We start from the raw sequence: 26,539 nt of genomic DNA, 5'->3' as shown, positions 1-26,539 counted from the left end.
TTTTGTGTGGTGAAGATAGAGCATAGCCAGACTATATGATTTTGTAGGGATAGCTTTCTTTGGCCACGTTATTTTGAGAAGACATGATTGCTTTGTTAGTATGCTTGAAGTATTATTATTTTTATGTCAATATTAAACTTTTGTCTTGAATCTTATGGATCTGAATATTCTTGCCACAATAAAGAGAAATACATGATGAATATGTTAGGTAGCATTCCACATCAAAAATTCTGTTTTTATCATTTACCTACTCGAGGACGAGCAGGAATTAAGCTTGGGGATGCTGATACATCTCCAACGTATCTATAATTTTTTATTGTTCCATGCTATTATATTATCAACCTTGGATGTTTTATATGCATTTATATGCTATTTTATATGATTTTTGGGACTAACCTATTAACCTAGAGCCCAGTGCCAGTTTCTGTTTTCCCCTTGTTTCAGTGTTTCGCAGAAAAGAAATATCAAACGGAGTCCAAACGGAATGAAACCTTCGGAAAAGTTATTTTTGGAAAGAAAGCAATACAGGAGACTTGGAGTGCATGTCAAGGGATCAACGAGGAGAGCACGAGGCAGGGGGCGCGCCCACCCCCCTGGGCGCGCCCTCCACCCTCGTGGGCCCCTTGTGGCTCCCCTGATGTATTTCTTCCGCCTATATATATATATCCATATACCCTAAAACTATCGGATACGACAATAGATCGGGAGTTCCGCCGGCAGAAGCCTCCGTAGCCACCGAAAACCAATCTAGACCCGTTCTGGCACCCTACCGGAGGGGGAATCCCTCTCCGGTGGCCATCTTCATCATCCTGGTTCTCTCCATGACGAGGATGGAGTAGTTCTCCCTCGGGGCTGAGGGTATGTACCAATAGCTATGTGTTTGATCTCTCTCTCTCTCTCGTGTTCTTGAGGTGGTACGATCTTGATGTATCGCGAGCTTTGCTATTATAGTTGGATCTTATGATGTTTCTCCCCCTCTACTCTCTTGTAATGGATTGAGTTTTCCCTTTGAAGTTATCTTATCGGATTGAGTCTTTAAGGATTTGAGAACACTTGATGTATGTCTTGCGTGGGATACCCGTGGTGACAATGGGGTATTCTATTGATCCACTTGATGTATGTTTTGGTGATCAACTTGCGGCTTCCGCCCATGAACCTATGCATAGGGGTTGGCACACGTTTTCGTCTTGACTCTCCGGTAGAAACTTTGGGGGCACTCTTTGAGGTTCTATGTGTTGGTTGAATAGATGAATCTGAGATTGTGTGATGCATATCGTATAATCATACCCACGAATACTTGAGGTGACATTGGATTATCTAGGTGACATTAGTGTTTTGGTTGATTTGTGTCTTAAGGTGTTATTCTAGTACGAACTCTAGGGCTGTTTGTGACACTTATAGGAATAGCCCAACGGATTGATTGGAAAGAATAACTTTGAGGTGGTTTTGTACCCTACCATAATCTCTTCGTTTGTTCTCCGCTATTAGTGACTTTGGAGTGACTCTTTGTTGCATGTTGAGGGATAGTTATGTGATCAATTATGTTATTATTGATGAGAGGACTTGCACTAGTGAAAGTATGAACCCTAGGCCTTGTTTCAACGCATTGCAATACCGTTTACGCTCACTTTTATCATTAGTTACCTTGCTGTTTTTATATTTTCAGATTACAAAAACTATTATCTACTATCCATATTGCACTTGTATCACCATCTCTTCGCCGAATTAGTGCACCTATTGTAGTGACCAGACCTCAAACGGTCTGATCTCCATGCTCCGGTGTCTTCCCTGGATCAGTAATGCTGACACCACACAGTACTCGGAGGATTTATAGCAGAGTAGCAATCACACACTTATTACATCAAGTGTCTCATAAGAGAACTTATTACAATAAATATGGCTTAAGGCCATCTAATAACGATAACAATAGAAGGCTTCGAAGATAAGTGAGTCCATCAACTCCAACGGCATCACTGAGTATAGAACCACGACCTAAAACTCCTTAATCGTCGTCTGAAAAGTCTGCAACATTAACGTTGCAGCCCAAAAACGGGTCAGCACATGGAATATGCTGGCAGGGTAACACATAGAGAGTAATGGAATGAACAGCTATACTAAATGCATATCTGGCTGGTGGAAAGCTCTATGTTACAGTTTTGCGTAAAGCCAATTTTTCCCTACTTCAAAGGAATAGAATTTATTTAACTATCATGGTAGTTGTTAAACATTGAGAATGGTTGACAGCATTCTCAATCCCAATTAAGCATCATCATTAAACATAACCCAACCAAATTAATTTAGAGTAACATGTTGAGATTCACATGATAATCCAGGTACTAGATACTCAAGATGTCCATAACCGGGGACACGGCTAATCATGATTAGTTTGTTACACTCTGCAGAGGTTTGCGCACTTTTCCCCACAAGACTCGATCGCCTCCGTTTGGTTTCTCGCACTACAGGGTGTTTGAGAAGACGGATGACCGAGACATAGTCTTTCAGAAGCACTAGCACCTTACGATCGGGTAGACCGTACCACCTATATCCCCTACATATGCTAGTCTACCACTGTAAGAGTTCGCACAACTTAGTCAACTATGCTAGAGCCCATAATAGCTTGTGGCTGCACACGGAAGTTTCTAGTATGAATAGTCTTATGATCCCTTTGAGCCTGGGTGGCGGTCCAAAAGAAAATAGGCAAGTCCTGGGAATACCCATGTGCCTCAATCCACCCAGATGTGTGTTTAAGTTGCCACCTTAGATAAACCATTAATTATCAATCTCACATCTGTCATGGATTTCACTCATACCCAAACCACGTCTACGAGCATAGCATAGCAATATAAGCAAACGTAGAAGTAACTCCCAAAGGTTTGATAATAACTGGTAATAGGTACTACCTCATCTACTTCCCATCCCACAATTTAATTAGATCCTAATCATGCAATGTGTGAGGATTGATCTAATGCAATAAAACTGGGTAGTAGAAAAGGTATGATCAAAGTGTTACTTGCCTTGCTGATGATCCGGGAAACCTAGCGATTCGAAGTAACAGGCGGCGCACTCCGGATATTCTATCGCAAACAAACAAACAAGCATACAATAAGTACTCATCTAATGCATAGGTAAAACTCAAATAAGAGATCTAACCAGAAGGTTCAACTTAAGAACTCCGGTTGGCAAAAGAATTGAATCGAACGAAGCAACGAAAGTCAAACAGCGAAAGAAAACAACTTTGTTCTAGCAATCTGGATCTAGGGAAATTTTTATAGTAGCAAAATTTTGTTTAGGTTGGTTAAACGGATAGAGGGTTTCGAGACGAATCCCTAGGCGCTTGAATCGCCTGATTCCGATAAACGAACGAAAAGATAAACTAAAACGAAAATCGGATCAGAAATCGCGATTAGAAAAATCGCGGATTTAATCCGAGAAAAGAAAAACGAAGAACAGATTAACGAACGAATGTTCGTTATCTAAAACTAAACGATGAACGCATTCGTTAAAACAAACGAATCGGTGAACGTTCACTAATTAAGTAAACCAGAGAAACAAACCGATCTAGGGTTTCGAAAAAAACCGAGGCGGTTTCTTAAAAAAGAAACGAACGGAGGCGGCTATACCTCCGGCGAGGTATTCCGGCAGGCGGGACGGGGCTCCGGCGGCAGCGGCTATGAGGGGCGGCGGGGCGGCTCGGCAGCGGCGGCGGCGGCGTGCGGCGACGGCAGCAGCAGGCGGCAGGGCGGCTGCGGCTGGCGGGCGGCGGGGCGGTGGTGAGGTGAGGGCGGCGGGGTGGCTTGGTATTTAAGAGAAGGGGGGTGCTGCCTTGGGGAGGGGGTCAAGCGGCGGCGAGGCGGCTTCGGCTCGGTCTCCTCCCGAGTCCGGCGGCTGCTCGAGCGGGAGGCGACGGCGGCTGGGCTGGCCTGGCTCGGCTGGGCCCTTTGCCCAGTCGGGCGCGGTTTTTAAAAAATATTCCGCTCGGAAGAAAAAGAAAAAGAAATACTAAACAGACTCCAAAAATTCCGAAATAAATTTTCACGGGCTTCTAAAATCAAGCCTCACAAGGTGAACATTTATTTGGGACCTAACTGCAATTTTGAAAAACGCACTTTTTTCCTAATTCAAATAAAACACCGAAAAACTCCGAAATAAAATCTTACTTGATTTTATTATTAAATCCTCAATATTTCTTTATTTTGGGAAAGTCATTTTGTTCCCTCTCTCATATTTTTATAGTAGAAATAATTGATGATAAAATAAATAAAATCAAATGATCCTATTCTCAAAATTTGAGAGGACTCAAATATGAAAATATCGAAATCCCCAACTCTCTCCATGGGTCATTGAGTTGCGTAGAATTTCTAGGATCAACCAAAATGCAACAGAAATATGATATGCATTGATGATCTAATGTATAACATTCCAAATTGAAAATTTGGGATGTTACAAACCTACCCCCCTTAAGATGAATCTCGCCCTCGAGATTCGGGTTGGCTAGAAAATAGGTGAGGGTGGTCCTTGAACAAATCTTCCTCTCGCTCCCAGGTGGCTTCATCCTCTGAGTGGTGGCTCCACTGGACTTTGCAAAACTTGATAACCTTGCTGCGAGTAACTCGGTTGGCAAACTCGAGGATCTTAACAGGCTTCTCCTCGTAGGTCAAATCGTTATCCAACTGAATAGTTTCCAAAGACATTGTATCTCTCAACGGTATATCAGCCATCTCTGCATGACATTTCTTCAGTTGAGAAACGTGGAACACGTCATGTACTCCTGACAATCCTTCGGGCAATTCCAACTTGTAGGCTACTTCCCCCATACGTTCCAATACTCGATATGGTCCTACAAATCATGGTGCTAACTTTCCTTTGACTCCAAAACATTTTGTTCCCCGAAGTGGGGATACTCGAAGATAAGCTCTATCTCCAACTTCGTAAACTGTCTCCTTGCCTTTAGAATCTGCACAACTCTTCTGTCTGGACTGGGCTACCTTGAGCCTATCGCGAATCAACTTCACCTTCTGTTCAGACTCTTTAATCAAGTCAGGACCAAACAACTGACGGTCTCCAACTTCGTCCCATGACAATGGTGTCCTGCACCTCCTTCCGTACAAGGCTTCAAAAGGGGCCATCTTCAAACTGGTTTGGTAACTGTTGTTGTAAGAGAACTCCGCATATGGCAAATTGTCGTCCCAACTAGATCCATAATCTAGCGCACAAGCTCTCAGCATATCCTCCAAAATCTGATTTACCCTCTGGTCTGTCCATCTGTCTGTGGATGAAAAGCTGTGCTGAATTCTAGCCCGGTACCCAAAGTTTCATGCAACTGCTTCCAGAACTTTGAGGTAAATTGGGTTCCTCTATCTGATACGATAGTCCTTGGAACTCCATGCAGACATACGATCCTGGTCATGTATATCTTTGCCAACTTTGCACTGGTGTAAGTGGTCTTTACTGGGATGAATGAGCTACTTTCGTCAATCAATCAACTACAACCCAAATTGAGTCATAGCCTGAACGAGTCCTGGGCAATCCCGTGATAAAATCCATGCCTAGCTTATCCCACTTCCATTCGGGTATCAGCAATGGTTGTAACAATCCTGCTGGCTTCTGATGCTCTGCCTTTACTCCCTGGCATACATCACAAACTGCTACATACTCCGCTATATCCTTCTTCATTCCGGTCCACCAGAAAATATCCTTCAAATCCAGATACATCTTGGTATTTCCTGGATGAATTGAATATGGTGAATCATGTGCCTCTTGCAAAATCAACTTCCTGATCTTCGGGTCATTGGGCACGTAAACACGGTCTTCAAACCATAGGGTGTCGTTCTCATCCTCACGAAATCCTTTAGCTTTTCCTTTGCTCAGTTTCTCTTTTATAGCGGCAATCTCTTTGTCAGCTTTCTGAGCTTCTCTGATTCTATCCATCAAAGTTGACTGAATCTCCAATGCTGCTACATAGCTTCTCGGAACTATTTCTAAACATAGTTCACGAAGATTTTCTGCTAACTCCTTGGGTATTTCTCCCTTCATTAACGTATTGACATGACTCTTGCGGCTTAATGCGTCAGCTACTACATTAGCCTTTCTGGGGTGATAATGCAATCTCATATCATAATCCTTGATAAGCTCCAGCCATCTCCTTTGTCTGAGATTCAACTCCTTCTGTGTGAAAATGTACTTCAAACTCTTATGATCCGTGTACACTTCACAATGGTTTCCAATGAGGAAATGTCTCCATGTTTTCAAAGCGTGCACTACGGCTGTTAACTCCAAATCATGCGTAGCATAATTCAACTCATGGGGCTTCAGTTGTCTTGAGGCATATGAAACAACTCTCCCTTCCTGCATAAGCACTGCTCCAAGTCCTCGACGTGAAGCATCGCAGTACACCTCATAATCTTTGGTCTGGTCTGGCAAAATCAACACTGGTGAGGTAACCAAGCGTTTTTTCAACTCCTGAAAACTAGCCTCACACTCCTCTGTCCATATGAACTTGGTATCTTTCTTCAACAACTCAGTCATAGGCTTCACAATCTTTGAGAAATTCTCAATAAATCTCCGGTAGTATCCTGCGAGTCCAAGAAAACTCCGGATCTCATCAACTATTGTTGGGGCTTCCCACTTGGTCACGGTTTCAACTTTAGCGGGATCTACTGCTATACGTTCTCCGGATATAATGTGTCCGAGAAATCCTACTTCCTTCAACCAAAACTCACATTTGCTGAACTTGGCATATAATTGGTGTTCTTTGAGCTTTCTAAGTACCAAACGCAAATGCTCCTTATGCTCCTCTTCATTCTTCGAATAAACCAGGATATCATCAATGAATACTACGACGAACTTATCCAAAAACTCCATAAACACTTTGTTCATCATGTTCATAAAATATGCAGGTGCATTAGTCAGACCAAATGACATAACGGTATACTCATACAGCCCATATCTGGTAGTAAAAGCTGTCTTCGGAATATCCTGTTCTCGAATCTTCAACTGGTGGTATCCTGATCGCAGATCAATCTTGGAAAATACCTTCGCTCCTTGCAATCGATCAAACAGATCGTTGATCAGTGGTAGTGGGTACTTGTTCTTGATCGTTACTTCATTCAATCCTCGATAATCAACAACCATCCTTAACGATCCATCCTTCTTCTCCACTAGAAGTACTGGCGATCCCCAAGGTGAAGAACTTGGGCGAATATATCCCTTATCCAGTAACTCCTTAATCTGCTTCTTAATTTCCACCAAATCCTTTGCTGGCATCCTATAAGGTCTCTTTGATATTGGCCCAGTGCCGGGCAATAGCTCAATCAAGAACTCAATATCTCTATCCGCTGGCATGCCTGGAAACTCCTCTGGAAATACATCAGGGAAATCCCTTACCACTGGTACTTCCTCCTGCACAACTCCTGTTAGGGAATTTACTTGGGTCCTCTTTGGCACATGCCGGGATACATACTTGATCCTTCTCCCTTCTGGTGTGGTAAGCAAAATTGACTTACTAGCACACTCAATATTCCCTTCATACTTTGATAACCAATCCATGCCTAATATCACATCCAATCCTTGAGATTCCAATACTATTAGGTCTGAGGGAAAAACATAGTTACCAATCCTTAATGGTAACTGATCACACCATAGACTAGCCACATACTCTGCTCTGGGTGAGGTTACTAACATGGGTGACCTAAGGACTTGGGTTGGTAGGTTATACTTATCCACAAATTCCCTTGAGATGTATGAATGCGATGCTCCAGTATCAAAAAGAATGAGTGCAGTAAATGACTTAACCAAAAACTTACCTATTTCTGCATCAGGCTGAGCTTCAACCTCCTCCACACTAACGTGGTTCACCTGTCCCCTGTTGAAAGGGTTCGGCTTCTTCCCAGAACTTCCATTGCCATTTTGGCCTTCAGGACATTCATTGGCATAATGTCCGGTCTTCGAACACTTATAGCAAGTGACTTGGCTTAGGTCCTTCTTGGCTGGGGTCGAGGGGTTGGTGCAGTTCTGGCCGTTGCTTCCTCCATTGCCATTACCATTCTTGGTGCCATTGTGACTATGCGAGCTACCTCCTCCATGGGTATGCTGAAAATGTCCTCCTGGTCTAGGGGTAAAACGTGGCTTTTGCTGAGCTCCTGAATTGTACTTTCCTTGTCCATACTTCCTCTTGCGATTCTCAATTTGCTGCTGCTTCCCTTCAATCATAAGAGCACGATCTACCAACTCCTGGTAGTTGTTGAAGGTGGCTACCATCAACTGCATGCTCAACTCATCATTCAGTCCTTCCAGAAACTTCTCCTACTTAGCTGCATCCGTAGCGACGTCATCTGGGGCATAACGTGCTAACTTACTAAATTCCTCCACATATTGGCCAACAGTCCGTCCTCCTTGGCGCAAGTTACGAAACTCACGCTTCTTCATGGCCATAGCTCCTGCTGAAACATGGGCAGTACGGAAAGCCTGCTGAAACTGGTCCCATGTGACAGTGTCGACTGGGAAAGTGGCTGTGAAATTCTCCCACCATGATGCCGCGGGTCCTTCTAGCTGATGTGCAGCAAACTTCACCTTCTCCGCATCTGTGCATCCTTCTGTGGTCAACTCCCTAGCTGTTTTGCAGAGCCAATCATCTGCTACTATCGGCTCGGTGCTACTGGAAAACACCGGCGGATTCAGCCTAAGAAAACGGGCTAAGTGGTCAACAGGTGGTGGTGGTGGTGGGTTGTTGTTGTTGTTCCCCTGATTCTGATTCTGGACTAGCAACTGCATCAATGTGTTCTGCTGCTGGATCAACTGGGTGAGCTCCGGTGGAAGGGCAAATCCGGGGTCACGTCTCGGAGGCATTTAAGGGTTTAGAAAAGATGAGATGTAAGAACAGAGGGGGTCTAAAGAGAAAACACTACCCATATGCACATGAGGCAAAAGCAAACAATTCACTTCATTCAATCAAACAAGGGCATACAATCGATCTAACTATCGCAAAAGTGCTCGAACTACTTTATTTACATGGTGGACTACTACTACTGATGAGGTGGTCTACTAGAAATATTCCTCGGTCGTTGACTCCATAATATCTGCTCCAGCTTCATCAACATAGTCATCATCGCTACTATCTTGTTCCGAGTCGGTGCCGTCGATGATGATGTAGTCTTCTGGGTTAATCTCCTTGGGTTCTTCGTCTTCATCTACTGGTGTCGGGCCTCCCATAAATATTCCAATCTTCTTGATCAGGTCATCATTCTTCTCCACCAATACTTCAATTTCTTCTTCATAATCTTCACGTGTAGCCTTGAGTTCTTCCTCCAGTTCCTTGATTCTAGTCTTAGCCTTCTTCAGATCTATCATGTCGGCACACATCTAGTTCTCCTATCGTCGAATGTGCTGGTTTAATTCCTGGATAAAAGCTGCGATTGATCTATCCTTCCTGGTGCTGATCATCTCCCAGTGTTCATCTCGGTGCCCACAAATCTGGTAGATAGTATCTTTGAGATCCTTGCGGTAGACTTCTCCAATGCGTCCCATGGCTATGTGAGCTGCCATGCTCTTTCCTAGACTCCAAGTTGGTGCATCAAAAGAAAACTCTATAGGTTCAGTGACTGGCATGAACATCCTTCCTGGAACTTGAACTTGAATCATCCAGCGCTCTTCTTCCGGTAAAGTGGCGTTGTAGGTTCCTGTGAAGCTTGGTACTCCTATATTCAGGTATCTAGTGACTTCCTTCAAGTGGCGTCCAAAGGGTGTATCTTCATCCGGTTGCGTGAACTTATTCCTTGCATCCACCATCGTAATGAGTAGAAAAGATGAGAAGTCAGAAGAGAAGAGAGTGAAAAGTGATCTAGGTCTTGTGCTTAGTGGTCGTGTCCTACAGTCAGCGTGTGCTCTGATACCATCTCTATAGCGACCAGACCTCAAACGGTCTGATCTCTGTGCTCCGGTGTCATCCCTGGATCAGTAATGCTGACACCACACAGTACTCGGAGGATTTATAGCAGAGTAGCAATCACACACTTATTACATCAAGTGTCTCATAAGAGAACTTATTACAATAAATATGGCTTAAGGCCATCTAATAACGATAACAGCGGAAGGCTTCGAAGATAAGTGAGTCCATCAACTCCAATGGCATCACTGAGTATAGAACCACAACCTAAAACTCCTTAATCGTCGTCTGAAAAGTCTGCAACATTAACGTTGCAGCCCGAAAACGGGTCAGCACATGGAATATGCTGGCAGGGTAACACATAGAGAGTAATGGAATGAACAGCTATACTAAATGCATATATGGCTGGTGGAAAGCTCTATGGTTACAGTTTTGCGTAAAGCCAATTTTTCCCTCTTCAAAGGAATAGAATTTATTTAACTATCATGGTAGTTGTTAAACATTGAGAATGGTTGACAGCATTCTCAATCCCAATTAAGCATCATCATTAAACATAACCCAACCAAATTAATTTAGAGTAACATGTTGAGATTCACATGATAATCCAGGTACTAGATACTCAAGATGTCCATAACCGGGGACACGGCTAATCATGATTAGTTTGTTACACTCTACAGAGGTTTGCGCACTTTTCCCCACAAGACTCGATCGCCTCCGTTTGGTTTCTCGCACTACAGGGTGTTTGAGAAGACGGATGACCGAGACATAGTCTTTCAGAAGCGCTAGCACCTTACGATCGGGTAGACCGTACCACCTATATCCCCTACATATGCTAGTCTACCACTGTAAGAGTTCGCACAACTTAGTCAACTATGCTAGAGCCCATAATAGCTTGTGGCTGCACACGGAAGTTTCTAGTATGAATAGTCTTATGATCCCTTTGAGCCTGGGTGGCGGTCCAAAAGAAAAACAGGCAAGTCCTGGAATACCCAAGTGCCTCAATCCACCCAGATGTGTGTTTAAGTTGCCACCTTAGATAAACCATTAATTATCAATCTCACATCTGTCAATGGATTTCACTCACCCAATCCACGTCTACTAGCATAGCATGGCATAATAAGCAAACGTAGAAGTAACTCCCAAAGGTTTGATAATAACTGGTAATAGGTACTACCTCATCTACTTCCCATCCCACAATTTAATTAGATCCTAATCATGCAATGTGTGAGGATTGATCTAATGCAATAAAACTGGGTAGTAGGAAAGGTATGATCAAAGTGTTACTTGCCTTGCTGATGATCCGGGAAACCTAGCGATTCGAAGTAACAGGCGGCGCACTCCGGATATTCTATCGCAAACAAACAACCAAGCATACAATAAGTACTCATCTAATCCACAGGTAAAACTCAAATAAGAGATCTAACCAGAAGGTTCAACTTAAGAACTCCGATTGGCAAAAGAATCGAATCGAACGAAGCAACGAAAGTCAAACGGCGAAAGAAAACAACTTCGTTCTAGAAATCTGGATCTAGGGCAATTTGTATAGTAGCAAAATTTTGTTTAGGTTGGTTAAACGGATAGAGGGTTTCGAGACGAATCCCTAGGCGCTTGAATCGCCTGATTCCGATAAACGAGCGAAAAGATAAACTAAAACGAAAATCGGATCAGAAATCGCGATCAGAAAAATCACGGATTTAATCCGAGAAAAGAAAAACGAAGAACAGATTAACGAACGAACGTTCGTTATCTGAAACTAAACGATGAACACGTTCGTTAAAATGAATGAATCGGTGAACGTTCACTAATTAAGTAAACCAGAGAAATAAACCGATCTAGGGTTTCAAAAAAAAACCGAGGCGGTTTCTTAAAAAAACCGAACGGCGAACGGAGGCGGCTATACCTCCGGTGAGGTATTCCGGCGGGCGGGGCGGGGCTCCGGCAGCGGCGGCGGCTATGAGGGGCGGCGGGGCGGCTCGGCAGCGGCGGCGGCGTGCGGCGTGCGGCGGCAGCGGCAACAGCAGGCAACGGGGCGGCTGCGGCTGGCGGGCGGCGGGGCGGTGGTGAGGTGAGGGCGGCGGGGTGGCTTGGTATTTAAGAGAAGGGGGGTGCTGCCTTGGGGAGGGGGTCGGGCGGCGGTGAGGCGGCTCCGGCTCGGACTCCTCCCGAGTCCGGCGGCTGCTCGAGCGGGAGGCGGCGGCGGCAGGGCCGGCCTGGCTCGGCTGGGCCCTTGGCCCAGTCGGGCGCGGTTTTTTTTTTAATATTCCGCTCGGAAGGAAAAGAAAAATAAATACTAAACGGACTCCAAAAATTCCGAAATAAATTTTCACGGGCTTCTAAAATCATGCCTCACAAGGTGAACATTTATTTGGGACCTAAATGCAATTTTGAAAAATGCACTTTTTTCCTAATTCAAATAAAACACCGAAAAACTCCGAAATAAAATCTTATTTGATTTTATTATTAAACCCTCAATATTTCTTTATTTTGGGAAATTCATTTTATTCCCTCTCTCATATTTTTATAATAGAAATAATTGATGATAAAATAAATAAAATCAAATGATCCTATTCTCAAAATTTGAGAGAACTGAAATATGAAAATATCAAAATCCCCAACTCTCTCCATGGGTCATTGAGTTGCGTAGAATTTCTAGGATCAACCAAAATGCAACAGAAATATGATATGCATTGATGATCTAATGTATAACATTCCAAATTGAAAATTTGGGATGTTACACCTATACAATTTACCATTGTATTGGGTGTGTTAGGGACACAAGAGAGTCTTTGTTATTTGGTTGCAGGGTTGCTTGAGAGAGACCATATTCATCCTATGCCTCCTACGGATTGATAAACCTTAGGTCATCCACTTGAGGGAAATTTTCTACTGTCCTACAAACCTCTGCACCTGGAGGCCCAACAACATCTACAAGAAGAAGGTTGTGTAGTAGACATCATCCCCTTATCACGGGATTCTCATCAATACCGATGTGGGTAACCCAACCGCGCCATCAATTACGGTGCTTGGGGAATGAGAGGTTTTACCAGGTGAGTGGGGAGGCGCATCGCCTCTTCTGCCCTTATAAAGGGACAAGGATTCACTGTTTTCACCCACGCCTTCTTCCCGATTCATTCCCTTCTACTCAGGCTCCAGCGCCCAAGCGTTCACCTTCTCTGCCCACAAAAGGTCTTCCAAAGATGTCCGGATCCGGAGCAGGAGGCAAATGGATGGCCTCTACCGTCCGAGAGAAGGATATCAAAAAGCTTCGGGAGGCCGGGTATCTGGCCAAGAAAATCAGCCACCGTCTCCCGACGGCGGGACGGATCGTCCCCACTCCGGAACCCCATGAGAGGGTTGTATTCCTCCCTCACTTTGTCCGCGAGCTAGGGTTTCCCCTCCACCCGTTCATTCGTGGCATCATGTATTATTATGGGATCGATCTTCACGATATGTCCCCTAATTCCTTCCTCAATATCTCGACATTCATTGTTGTGTGTGAGGCTTTTCTCCACATTCCGCCGCACTTCAGTTTATGGCTGAAGGTTTTTAATGTGAAGCCCAAGGTGGTGGGCAGCGAGCAAGCCGAGTGCCGGGTCGCTATGGTGAGCAAGATGCCCAACATCATATGGCCAACGGGAACCTTTAATGATTCTGTCAAGGAGTGGCAACAGCAGTGGTTTTATATCACTGAGCCGCGCGGCAAGGAATGTGCCACCTCTCCCGAGTTTCGATCCGGCACCCCTCTGCGGCTTACATCCTGGGTTAAGAAAGGCCTGGACTGGTCCTCGTCCGACGAACTGTCGATGCTCTGGACACGCATTAAAGATATGGGAGATAAGAACATTGAACTTGTCAACATAGTCCAGGTGATGTTAGTCCGCCGGGTACTGCCTTGTCAACACCAAACCTTGCGAGGGTTCTTCGGCTCCTCGTACAAGGACATTTGGAAGATGCTTTTCAAGTCCAGCAAATCATGGTCGGACTCCGCCGAGGACTGCGGGTACCAACTGTCCCGCCCTGCAAGTTCGGTGAGTTTATGCAACTTTTCTATCCGCATGACCCAAAGGAAGCGCTTAACGCATGTTATTCAACTCTCCCAGGGATGGATGAAGAAGGCGGAGCGGATCCATTGTCCGGCCCTGCTGCCCAAAGACCCGGCCATCCCACTTCTGACGAAGATGCTGGTCCCGGTGCCTTACAAGGTGCCGAAGAAGACGACCGAGAAGGAGGCCAAAAAAACCCGGGGCAGCCTTCGTCGCCGCGGCACTTCGGACACAATATCCGAAGGTTCTGATGCCCATTCCACCTCCGAAGAGGACGAAGAGGAGGAGGAAGATGAATCCCCTGCGGGGAGAAGAAGGAAGAGGACGACCTCCGCACCCTTGGAGGCCGAGCTGCCCAAAAGGGGAAAGGCTCCTCTTCTGGAGGAGTCCACTGCCGCCGCCGACAGCGGCCTGACATGGGATCCCAGGGCCCAGCCCCTGGTGAACTCATAAGTATATAAAATACGAGTACGTTTAAGCGTCCGGACTCATCATGGCTTAGTATTTTATCTTGAGCATATATTTTTTTGTAGTCCGGCGAGGTCCCGTACCAGACAATCCTCATCAGAGGACTTTCCGAGCTCAAATGCTATGGAGAGCGGGACGCCCCCAAAGGCCCCTTCTTCCAAACAGGTGTGTAACACCGAGGCTTCGTCCCAGAAGGACCCCAGCCAAGGAGGAAAGGAAGAAACCGTGAAGGCGGCGCCTGGAGGTCAAACCGCAGGGGCCGGACACGTGGGGGAAAAGATTCCCATGGGGTCTGATGGCGGGGGCCATCCTGAGTTCGGCTCCCCACCGGGTGCGATTCCAGAGACCTATACGGCTCCAGAATCAAGAAGGCAGCCTCCTTCGGCTGGAGGGGGCGTGCCTGTTCCACCGGCGACCTCTGTCCATCCAGAAGTGTCGGATGCTTTGTTGGTGGCGTTGCAAGACGCCTCCATCGTTGATGAACACCGTGCCCTTATGGGTGCGGTGATTGAGAAGATTAAGTCAACTGAGAGTGGACTGAACGAAGCCTGTATCAGCCTTATAAGAGGCTTTGAGGTATGTTTTATGAGTTGTTGAAGAGTGTCATAGTATAGATAGTAGCCCCTGATACACTGTTCGGTGAAAGAAAGAACCGGACAGGGGATCGAATTGATGATCGCAGGAAGACTCATTGAATGACATTGATTTCTCTTCTATTTCAAGGAGGTACCTGAAGGAAATATGCCCTAGAGGCAATAATAAAGTTGTTGTTTATTTCCTTATATCATGATAAATGCTTATTATTCATGCTAGAATTGTATTAACCGGAAACATAATACATGTGTGAATACATAGACAAACAGAGTGTCACTAGTATGCCTCTACTTGACTAGCTCGTTGATCAAAGATGGTTATGTTTCCTAACAATAGACATGAGTTGTCATTTGATTAACGGGATCACATCATTAGGAGAATGATGTGATTGACATGACCCATTCCGTTAGCTTAGCACACGATCGTTTAGTATGTTGCTATTGCTTTCTTCATGACTTATACATGTTCCTATGACTATGAGATTATGCAACTCCTGTTTACTAGAGGAACACTTTGTGTGCTACCAAACGTCACAACGTAACTGGGTGATTATAAACGTGCTCTACAGGTGTCTCCGAAGGTACATGTTGGGTTGGCGTATTTTGAGATTAGGATTCGTCACTCCGATTGTCGGAGAGGCATGGGCCCTCTCGGTAATGCACATCACTTAAGCCTTGCAAGCATTGCAACTAATGAGTTAGTTGCGGGATGATGTATTACGGAACGAGTAAAGAGACTTGCCGGTAACGAGATTGAACTAGGTGTTGAGATACCGACGATCGAATCTCGGGCAAGTAACATACCGATGACAAAGGGAACAATGTATGTTGTTATGCGGTCTGACCGATAAAGATCTTCCTAGAATATGTGGGAGCCAATATGAGCATCCAGGTTCCGCTATTGGTTATTGACCGGAGACGTGTCTCGGTCATGTCTACATAGTTCTCGAACCCGTAGGGTCCGCACGCTTAACGTTACGATGACAGTTTTATTATGAGTTTATGTGTTTTGATGTACCGAAGGTTGTTCGGAGTCCCGGATGTGATCACGGACATGACGAGGAGTCTCGAAATGGTTGAGACATAAAGATTGATATATTGGACGACTATATTCAGACATCGGAAGTGTTCCAGAGTAGTTTCGGATAAAGCTGGAGTGCCGGAGGGTTATCGGAACCCCCGGGGGAACTAATGGGCCTCGATGGGCCTTAGTGGAGAGAGAGGGGCGGCCAGGGCAGGCCGCGCGCCCCCTCCCCCTTAAGTCTGAATTGGACAAGGAAGGAGGGGGGGGCGCCCCCCTTTCCTTCTCCCTCTCCCTCTCCTTCCTTCCCCCTCTCTCCCTTTTGGTGGAAACCTACTAGGACTTGGAGTCCTAGTAGGATTCCCCTCTTGGGGGCATGCCATAGAGGGCCGACTGGCCTCCCCCTTTCTCCTTTATATACGGGGGCAGGGGGCACCCTAGAGACAGAACAATTGATCATTGATCTCTTAGCCGTGTGCGGTGCCCCCCTCCACCATAGTCCACCTCGATAATACTGTAGCGGTGCTTAGGCGAAGCCCTGCGTCGGTAGAACATCAACATCGTCACCACGCCGTCGTGCTGACGAAACTCTCCCTCAACACTCGGCTGGATCGGAGTTCGAGGGACGTCATCGGGCTAAACGTGTGCTGAACTCGGAGGTGTCGTATGTTCGGTACTTGCTCGGTCGGATCATGAAGACGTACGACTACATCAACCACGTTGTGCTAATGCTTCCGCTTTTGGTCTATGAGGGTACGTAGACAACACTCTCCCCTCTTGTTGCTATGCATCACCATGATCTTGCGTGTGCGTAGGATTTTTTTTTGAAATTACTATGTTCCCCAACAGTGGCATCCGAGCCAGGTTTTATGCGTAGATGTCATATGCACAAGTAGAACACAAGTGAGTTGTGGGCGATATAAGTCATACTGCTTACCAGCATGTCATACTTTGGTTCAGCGGTATTGTTGGATGAAGCATCCCGGACCGACATTATGCGTACGCTTACGCGAGACCGGTTCTACCGACGTGCTTTGGACACAGGTGGCTAGCGGGTGTCAGTTTCTCCAACTTTAGTTGAACCGAGTGTGGCTACGCCCAGTCCTTGCGAAGGTTAAAACAGCACCAACTTGACAAACTATCGTTGTGGTTTTGATGCGTAGGTAAGAACGGTTCTTGCTAAGCCCGTAGCAGCCACGTAAAACTTGCAACAACAAATTAGAGGACATCTAACTTGTTTTTGCAGGGCATGTTGTGATGTGATATGGTCAAGACATGATGCTAAATTTTATTGTATGAGATGATCATGTTTTGTAACCGAGTTATCGGCAACTGGCAGGAGCCATATGGTCGTCGCTTTATTATATGCAATGCAATCGCCCTGTAATGCTTTACTTTATCACTAAGCGGTAGCGATAGTCGTAGAAGCATAAGATTGGCGAGACGACAACGATGCTACGATGGAGATCAAGGTGTCGCGCCGGTGACGATGGTGATCATGACGGTGCTTTAGAGATGGAGATCACAAGCACAAGATGATGATGGCCATATCATATCACTTATATTGATTGCATGTGATGTTTATCTTTTATGCATCTTATCTTGCTTTGATTGACAGTAGCATTATAAGATGATCTCTCACTAAATTTCAAGATAAAAGTGTTCTCCCTGAGTATGCACCATTGCCAAAGTTCGTCGTGCCCAGACACCACGTGATGATCGGGTGTGATAAGCTCTACGTCCATCTACAACGAGTGCAAGCTAATTTTGCACATGCAGAATACTCGGGTTAAACTTGACGAGCCTAGCATATGCAGATATGGCCTCGGAACACTGAGACCGAAAGGTCGAGCGTGAATCATATAGTAGATATGATCAACATAGTGATGTTCACCATTGAAAACTACTCCATTTCACGTGATGATCGGTTATGGTTTAGTTGATTTGGATCACGCTATCACTTAGAAGATTAGAGGGATGTCTTTCTAAGTGGGAGTTCTTAAGTAATATGATTAATTGAACTTAAATTTATCATGAACTTAGTCCTGGTAGTATTAGCATATCTATGTTGTAGATCAATTGCTCGTGTTTAGCTCCCCTGTTTTATTTTTGATATGTTCCTAGAGAAAACTAAGTTGAAAGATGTTAATAGCAATGATACAGATTGGACCCGTAATCTAAGGATTATCCTCATTGCTGCATAGAAGAATTATGTTCTTAATGCACCGCCAGGTGACAGACCTATCGCAGGAGCAGATGCAGACGTTATGAACGTTTGGCTAGCTCAATATGATGACTACTTGATAGTTTAGTGCACCATGCTTAACGGCTTAGAATCGGGACTTCAAAGTCGTTTTGAACGTCATGGATCATATGAGATGTTCGAGGAGTTGAAGTTAATATTTCAAGAAAATACCCGAGTTGAGATATATGAAGTCTCCAACAAGTTCTATAGCTAAAAGATGGAGGAGAATAGCTCAAGCAGTGAGCATGTGCTCAGATTGTCTGGGTACTACAATCGCTCGAATCAAGTGGGAGTTAATCTTCCAGATAAAATAGTGATTGACAGAATTCTCTAGTCACCATCACCAAGTTAGTAGAACTTCGTGATGAACTATAGTATGTAAGGGATGACGAAAACTATTCCCGAGCTTTTCATGATGATGAAATCGATGAAGGTAGAAATCAAGAAAGAGCATCAAGTGTTGATGATTAACAAGACCACTAGTTTCAAGAAAAGGGCAAAGGGAAAGAAAGGGAACTTCAAGAAGAAAGGCAAGCAAGTTGCTGCTCAAGTGAAGAAGCCCAAGTCTGGACCTAAGCCTGAGACTAAGTGCTTCTACTGCAAAGGGACTGGTCACTGGAAGCGGAACTGCCCCAAGTATTTGGCGGATAAGAAGGATGGCAAAGTAAACAATGCTATATTTGTTATACATGTTATTGATGTGTACTTTACTAGTGTTTATAGCAACCCCTCGGTATTTGATACTGGTTTAGTTGCTAAGAGTAGTAACTCGAAACGAGAGTTGCAGAATGAACAGAGACTAGTTAAGGGTGAAGTGACGATGTGTGTTGGAATTGGTTCCAAGATTGATATGATCATCATCGCACACTCCCTATACTTCCGGGATTATTGTTGAACCTAAATAAGTGTTATTTGGTGTTTGCGTTGAGCATAAATATGATTTAATCATGTTTATTGCAATACGGTTATTCATTTAAGTTAGAGAACAATTGTTGTTCTGTTTACATGAATAGAACCTTATATGTTCATACAGACCAACAAAAATGGTTTGTTGGATCTCGATCGTAGTGATACACATATTCATAATATTGAAGCCAAAAAGATGCAAAGTTAATATTGATAGTGCAACTTATTTGTGGCACTGCCGTTTAGGTCATATTGGTGTAAAACACATGAAGAAACTCCATGCTGATGGGCTTTTGGAATCACTTGATGCTTGCGAACCATGCCTCTTGGGCAAGATGACTAAAACGCCATTCTCTAGAAGAATGGAGCAAGCAACAAATTTGTTGGAAATCATACATATTGATGCCTGTGGTCCGATGAGTGTTGAGGCTCACGGAGGGTATCGTTATTTTCTGACATTCACAGATGATTTAAGCAGATATGGGTATATCTACTTGATGAAACATAAAGTCTAAAATATTTGAAAAGGTCATATAATTTCAGAGTGAAGTGGAAAATCATGGTAACAAGAAAATAAAGTTTCTATGATCTGATCGTGGAGGAGAATATTTGAGTTACGAGTTTGGCCTTCAGTTAAAACAATGTGAAGTAGTTTCACTACTCACGCCACCTGGAACACCACAGTATAATGGTGTGTCCGAACATCGTAACCGTACTTTATTAGATATGGTGCAATCTACGATGTCTCTTACCGATTTACCACTATCGTTTTGGGGTTATGCATTAGAGATAGCTGTATTCACATTAAAAAGGGCACCATCTAAATCCGTTGAGATGACACCGTATGAACTGTGGTTTAGCAAGAAACCTAAGCTGTCGTTTCTTAAAGTTTGGAGTTGCGATGCTTATGTGAAAAAGTTTGATATTAATAAGCTCAAACCCAAGTCGGAGAAGTGCGTCTTCATAGGATACCCAAAGGAGATAGTTGGGTACACCTTCTATCACAGATCCGAAGGCAAGACATTCGATTCTTAGAATGGATCCTTTCTAGAGAAGGAGTTTCTCTCGAAAGAAGTGAGTGGGAGGAAAGTAGAACTTTATGAGGTAACTGTACCTGCTCCCTTATTGGAAAGTAGTTAATCACAGAAATCTGTTCCTGTGACTACTACACCAATTAGTGAGGAAGCTAATGATGATGATGATGTAACTTCAGATCAAGTTACTACCAAAACCTCGTAGGTAAACCAGAGTGAGATCCGCACCAGAGTGGTATGGTAATCCTGTTCTGGAGGTCATGTTACTTGACCATGACGAGCCTACGAACTATGAGGAAGCGATGATGAGCCTAGATTCCGCGAAATGGCTTGAGGCCATGAAATCTGAGATGAGATCCATGTATGAGAACAAAGTATGGACTTTGATTGACTTGCCCAATGAGCCATTGAGATTTAATGGATCTTCAAGAGGAAGACTGACGCTGATAGTAGTGTTACTATCTACAAAGCTAGAATTGTTGCAAAAAAGGTTTTTTTTCAACAAGTTCAAGGTGTTGACTACGATGAGAGTTTCTCACTCGTATATATGCTTAAGTCTGTCCGAATCATGTTAGCAATTGCCGCATTTTATGAAATTTGGCAAATGGATAAACAAAACTGCATTCCTTAATGGATTTATTAAAGAAGAATTGTATATGATGCAACCAGAAGGTTTTGTCAATCCTAAAGGTACTAACAAAATATGCAAGCTCCAGCGATCCATCTATGGACTGGTGCAAGCATCTCGGAGTTGGAATATACGCTTTGATAAGTTGATCAAAGCATATAGTTTTATACAGACTTGCGGTGAAGCCTGTATTTTCAAGAAAGTGAGTGGGAGCACTACAACATTTCTGATAAGTATATGTGAATGACATATTGTTGATCGGAGATAATGTAGAATTATTCTGCAAAGCATAAAGGAATGTTTGAAAGGAGTTTTTCAAAGAAAGACTTCGGTGAAGCTGCTTACATATTGAGCTTCAAGATCTATAGAGATACATCAAGACACCTGATAAGTTTTCCAATGAGTACATACCTTGACAAGATTTTGAAGTAGTTCAAAATGGAACAGTCAAAGAAGGAGTTCTTGCCTGTGTTACAAGGTGTGAAGTTGAGTAAGAATCAAAACCCGACCACGGCAGAAGATAGAGAAAGAATGAAAGTCATTCCCTATGCCTCAGCCATAGGTTCTATAAAGTATGCCATGCTGTGTACCAGACCTATTGTATACCCTGCCCTGAGTTTGGCAAGGGAGTACAATAGTGATATAGGAGTAGATCACTGGACATTGGTCAAAATTATCCTTAGTGGAATAAGGATATGTTTCTCGATTATGGAGGTGACAAAAGGTTCGTCGTAAAGGGTTACGTCGATGCAAGTTTTGACACTGATCCAGATGACTCAAAGTCTCAATCTGGATAAATATTAAAAGTGGGAGAAATTAGCTAGAGTAGCTCCGTGCAGAGCATTGTTGACATAGAAATTTGCAAAATACTTATGGATCTGAATGTGGCTGACCCGTTGACTAAACTTCTCTCACAAGCAAAACATGATCACACCTTAGTACTCTTTGGGTATTAATCACATAGCGATGTGAACTAGATTATTGACTCTAGTAAACCCTTTGGGTGTTGGTCACATGTCGATGTGAACTATGGGTGTTAATCACATGGTGATGTAAACTATTGGTATTGAATCACATGGCGATGTGAACTAGATTATTAACTCTATTGCAAGTGGGAGACTGAAGGAAATATGCCCTAGAGGCGATAATAAAGTTATTATTTATTTCCTTATATCATGATAAATGTTTATTATTCATGCTAGAATTGTATTAACCGGAAACATAATACATGTGTGAATACATAGACAAACAGAGTGTCACTAGTATGCCTCTACTTGACTAGCTCGTTGATCAAAGATGGTTATGTTTCCTAACCATAGACATGAGTTGTCATTTGATTAACGGGATCACATCATTAGGAGAATGATGTGATTGACATGACCCATTCCGTTAGCTTAGCACACGATCGTTTAGTATGTTGCTATTGCTTTCTTCATGACTTATACATGTTCCTATGACTATGAGATTATGCAACTCCCGTTTACCGGAGGAACACTTTGTGTGCTACCAAATGTCACAATGTAACTGGGTGATTATAAACGTGCTCTACAGGTGTCTCCGAAGGTACATGTTGGGTTGGCGTATTTTGAGATTAGGATTCGTCACTCCGATTGTCGGAGAGGCATGGGCCCTCTCGGTAATGCACATCACTTAAGCCTTGCAAGCATTGCAACTAATGAGTTAGTTGCGGGATGATGTATTACGGAACGAGTAAAGAGACTTGCCGGTAACGAGATTGAACTAGGTGTTGAGATACCGACGATCGAATCTCGGGCAAGTAACATACCGATGACAAAGGGAACAACGTATGTTGTTATGCGGTCTGACCGATAAAGATCTTCGTAGAATATGTGGGAGCCAATATGAGCATCCAGTTTCCTCTATTGGTTATTGACCGGAGACGTGTCTCGGTCATGTCTACATAGTTCTCGAACCCGTAGGGTCCGCACGCTTAACATTACGATGACAATTTTATTATGAGTTTATGTGTTTTGATGTACCGAAGGTTGTTCGGAGTCCCGAATGTGATCACAGACATGACGAGGAGTCTCGAAATGGTCGAGACATAAAGATTGATATATTGGACGACTATATTCGGACACCGGAAGTGTTCTGGAGTAGTTTCGGATAAAGCCGGAGTGCTGGAGGGTTATCGGAACCCCCGGGGGAACTAATGGGCCCCGATGGGCCTTAGTGGAGAGAGAGAGTGGCGGCCAGGGAAGGCCGCGCGCCCCCTCCCCCTTGAGTCCGAATTGGACAAGGAAGGGGGGGCCCTTTCCTTCTCCCTCTCCCTCTCCTTCCTTCCCCCTCTCTCCCTTTTGGTGGAAACCTACTAGGACTTGGAGTCCTAGTAGGATTCCCCTCTTGGGGGCGCGTCATAGAGGGCCGACTGGCCTCCCCCTTGCTCCTTTATATACGGGGGCAGGGGGCACACCCTAGAGACAGAACAATTGATCATTGATCTCTTAGCCGTGTGCGGTGCCCCCCTCCACCATAGTCCACCTCGATAATACTGTAGCGGTGCTTAGGCGAAGCCTTGCGTCGGTAGAACATCAACATCGTCACCACGCCGTCGTGCTGACGAAACTCTCCTTCAACACTCGGCTGGATCGGAGTTCGAGGGACGTCATTGGGCTGAACGTGTGCTAAACTCGGAGGTGTCGTACGTTTGGTACTTGATCGGTCGGATCGTGAAGACATACGACTACATCAACCACATTGTGCTAACGCTTCCGCTTTTGGTCTACGAGGGTACGTAGTCAACACTCTCCCCTCTTGTTGCTATGCATCACCATGATCTTTCATGTGCGTAGGAATTTTTTTGAAATTACTACGTTCCCCAACAGTACCTGTAGCTGCTGCTGCCTCTCATACTGCGGAGATCTCCGGACCGAATCAAAGTCTGGAGCGGGCCATAGAAGAATTTGGCCAATTGAAAATGCAATTGAGGGATAAACAAGGTATGCACAAGCGTTGCACGCATTTATTGTGAAATAAATGTTCAGTATGAAATAAGCCGCATAATCTGTGCTAGGGGTTATGACCGAAGTCGAGGCCCTCAATAGGGCCTTTGCCGAGGCCGAGAAAAAGGCGGCCACAGAGCAGACTCTTCGTGAGAAACACGAGGCTAGAGTTTTTAAAGCTGAGCAGGAGCTGCAAGAGGCCGTAAGTAAATGCAAGACCTTGGATCAGAGTTTAACGGAGAAAGCTTCCGAACTCACCAAGGTGAGTCAAGCCACGAGCGATGCCCGGGGGGAAACCCAAAGCGCCCCGCAGGGGATCCAAGAGGCGAGAAAGATCGCGACGGGTAAGGCTTTTCCCATGTAAAGCAAGTATTTGAAGGGAAAGCTATGTTTCTGATTTTGAATCCGGATTTCTCAGGTGTATTTGCCGAGCTACCTTGCAGCATATCAGATGCCGCCCAATTTTACCGAGCCAAAGAAAGGAACACCGCAGATAAGCTCTTTTGGTCGCAGTATTTGGCGTCGAATTATCCGGTGCCTTTTGCCGATCAACTGAAACAGCTGATCGAACTGCATAAGGTGGCGGAACTAGCCATGAAAGATATGGTTATCCGGCTATGGCCTGCCGAGCCAATTCCAAGCAGCTACTTCGGGCTCATGAGGCGGCTTGTTAATACGTCTCCAATGTATCTATAATTTTTGATTGCTCCATGCTATATTATCTACTGTTTTGGGCAATATTGGGCTTTATTATCCACTTTTATATTATTTTTGGGACTAACCTATTAACCGGAGGCCCAGCCCAGATTTGTTGTTTTATGCCTATTTCAGTGTTTCGAAGAAAAGGAATATCAGACGGAGTTGAAACGGAACGAAATCAACTGGAGAAGTTATTTTTGGAAGGAAACACACCTGATGGACTTGGACCCCAGGTCAGGGGAGACACGAGGTGCTCACGAGGGTGGGGGGCGCGCCCCCCTAGGGCGCGCCCCCTGCCTCGTGGGGCCCCTGTGGCTCCTCCGACGTCCTCCCTGCACCCATATATATCCATGTACCCTAAAACTTCCAGAACGGAGATTAGATCGGGAGTTCCGCCACCAGAAGCCTCCGTAGCCACCAAAAGTCAATCGGGGCCCTGTTCCGGCACCCTTCCGGAGGGGGCAATCCTTCACCGGTGGCCATCTTCAGCATTCCGGTGCTCTCCATGACGAGGAGGGAGTAGTTCTCCCTCGGGGCTGAGGGTATGTACCAGTAGCTATGTGTTTGATCTCTCTCTCTCTCTCTCTCGTGTTCTTGATTTGGCACGATCTTGATGTATCGCAAGCTTTGCTATTATAGTTGGATCTTATGTTTCTCCTCCCCCTCTTCTCTCTTGTAATGAATTGAGTTTCCCCTTTGAAGTTATCTTATCGGATTGAGTCTTTAAAGACTTGAGAACACTTGATGTATGTCTTGGTGATCAACTTGCGGGTTTCGTGACATTGGGAAACTATGCATAGGGGTTGGCACACGTTTTCGTCGTGATTCTCCGGAAGGAACTTTGGGGCACTCTTTGAGGTCCTTTGTGTTGGTTGAATAGATGAATCTGAGATTGTGTGATGCATATCGTATAATCATACCCGCGGATACTTTAGGTGACATTGGAGTATCTAGGTGACATTAGGGTTTTGGTCGATTTGTATCTTAAGGTGTTATTCTAGTACGAACTCTAGGGCTGTTTGTGACACTTATAGGAATAGCCCAACGGATTGATTGGAAAGAATAACTTTGAGGTGGTTTCGTACCCTACCATAATCTCTTCGTTCGTTCTCCGCTATTAGTGACTTTGGAGTGACTCTTTGTTGCATGTTGAGGGATAGTTATGTGATCCAATTATGTTAGTATTGTTGAGAGAACTCACACTAGTGAAAGTATGAACCCTAGGCCTTATTTCCTATCATTGCAATACCATTTACGCTCACTTTCTCACTTGCTACCTTGCTGTTTTTATTATTTCAGATTACAAATACCTTTATCTACTATCCATATACCACTTGTTTCACTATCTCTTCGCCGAACTATTGCACCTATACAATTTACCATTGTATTGGGTGTGTTGGGGACACAAGAGACTCTTTGTTATTTGGTTGCAGGGTTGCTTGAGAGAGACCATCTTCATCCTACGCCTCCTACGGATTGATAAACCTTAGGTCATCCACTTGAGGGAAATTTGCTACTGTCCTACAAACCTGTGCACTTGCAGGCCCAACAACGTCTACAAGAAGAAGGTTGTGTAGTAGACATCAAGCTCTTTTCTGGCGCCGTTGCCGGGGAGGTGAGTGCTTGAAGGTATATCTTTAGATCTTGCAATCGAGTCTTTTAGTTTCTTGTTTTATCACTAGTTTAGTTTATAAAAGAAAACTATAAAAAATGGAATTGAGTTTGTCTCATACGCTTCACCTTTTTAATATCTTTCGTGAGTATGATGGAAAGGATAATTGTACTCAAGTGCTAGAAGAAGAAATCTATAAAATGCTTGGCACTAAATATTTGAATGATGAGCATGATTGCAATGTTGTTAGTATGTATTCCTTGAATATCCATGATGCTAATGATATGCAAAGCCACAAGCTTGGGGAAGCTATGTTTGATGAAGATGATATTTTTTGTCCCCCAAGTTTTTGATGAGCAAATTTATTATGATGAAAGCATGCCTACTATCTATGATGATTATTGTGATGACACGTATGCTTTAAAGAATAATGATAACAATGAAACT

This window comes from Triticum urartu, chromosome 5, assembly GCF_003073215.2.
Source record: "Triticum urartu cultivar G1812 chromosome 5, Tu2.1, whole genome shotgun sequence".
Lineage (NCBI taxonomy): Eukaryota > Viridiplantae > Streptophyta > Magnoliopsida > Poales > Poaceae > Triticum > Triticum urartu.
This window is presented reverse-complemented; position numbering follows the sequence as displayed.